This window comes from Helobdella robusta (assembly GCF_000326865.2).
Source record: "Helobdella robusta unplaced genomic scaffold HELROscaffold_16, whole genome shotgun sequence".
NCBI classification, from domain to species: domain Eukaryota; kingdom Metazoa; phylum Annelida; class Clitellata; order Rhynchobdellida; family Glossiphoniidae; genus Helobdella; species Helobdella robusta.
In genome coordinates this window covers 1,014,449-1,016,308 of record NW_008703893.1, presented here as the reverse complement: position 1 = coordinate 1,016,308, position 1,860 = coordinate 1,014,449, and positions in this window count along the sequence as shown.

The window sequence follows — 1,860 nt, the reverse complement described above, 5'->3', positions numbered from 1 at the left end:
CATATGTTCAATTTTTTTTAACTTTTCCAGAAATTTTTCTGTTAATTTATTTGTTACATTAAATACTTGATGTGTATTTCATATAAAAACTTGATTATGCCAATTTAGTTAACTTGTTAAGCATTAATATAAAATTGACTCTACTTGTAATGGTGATTGGTATGATGATGATGATCCCAGTCCTAAGCAGGGTTTATTATTCACAATGTCATTATGCCCTTTCTAAGTTTTAATTAAATACATGGAATATTGGTGAATGCATTTTATATTTTTGGTATAGATAAGAATGTTGCAATGTACAATGATGATGTGAATTGCTTCCTTGTGTAACTGATGACATATAAATATAACTAACTTGAAAACATGGGAATGCTTTCTTCAGCATTACCTTCCTTTTTCCATCATAACCCTTATAATCTTTATTACAGAAATGGTCACTGCATATTCTTGCATTTTTTGATGGAAGCCATTTCAAATCATTTATTTCCTGGCTGATGCACTTAATCCAATCGTTTTGCATTTTTACATTTTGAGGAAATCTGAAATTTTATAAACTGTTACAGAAACTTGTGCATTTCTTAAGTATTGGTTTTAATAATAAAATGGTAATCCATGATAGCATTATAAATTATAATAGTCTATTAAATAAAATATATGTAATTGGAAAACAAAATAGTTCTATTCAATGAGTATAGGGATGTTGTTACATTTATTTTAGTGTGAGGTTAATTTGAAAATAAACCTGTGAAAAGATGCATCAGAAATTTTCTCATTTCTATTTATTATTAATGCAATTTTTAAATGCAACAGGTAGGCATGTTTGTGTATAGCTACGAAAATGAAAATTTACTTATAAACTAAATTATTGTATCTGACACGAAAATTAGTACAAAAACGAAAGAATAAATGACAATATAAAAATTTAAACATTGATTGAAAGAGTTTATTCTAATTATATGGTATGGGCAATTCGTTGCGAAATCGTTGGAGGAAATGGTGTCAACAGTAGTTATTTTACTGCATGGTAGTTAATCAGCCGGTATGAAGGTTATATTCAATTCCTATCAAATAAATTTGACAAAATATACACAGGCAGAACTAAATAAAGAAAAGAAATTGTACAATTGTGTTATGGTGTAGTCTCAAATTATTGTGAATTCTCTGAGAAAATTTTAAACGTTTTACTACACTATATATACTAGTTATTTTTATCAACAATTTAAAAATTTCATCAATAATTAAAAAAAAAATTCAAATTGATTTCATTGTGATATCGATAATGATTTTTGTAACCTGACTGATTAAAAAGCATCAAAGAAAGTTAAAATAGGATGGAGAATTTGTTATATTGGGATATTCGTTTAAAAAGCGAGCAAAATTTTAATATAAAAGCGTTTATAAATATATGCATATTGGCTCAGCTTGGCTTGGAATCGGATGTTAAGCAAGGTGTGGTCTCAAACTATTTTGAATTCTCCCCGAAAAATTTGAACTGCGTGCGTACATATATAGCACTGATTACTGTTGCTTTTATAATGAATTTTTATTATATATATATATAAAGTGACTGGAATCCATGTATAGAAATAATTAAATTATATTATATTAGATTATATGTTTATATGAAAAGCAATATAGCAGATTCAACCAGCCAACCAGAAAGTTTCGAAGGCGTTCGTTCGATGACTTCAATTTAGTACGGTTAGCATTGTGGTTAAGACTGTATAATAGTGCAGTATATACATTAAACAAGTTTTTTACTGATGCGAATGATTGAAATGATGAGAATGTATGGTTGAAACGAGTATAAATAGAGGAGCTGAGACAACATGAAATCAGATCAGCATTCTGCCTCGCTGA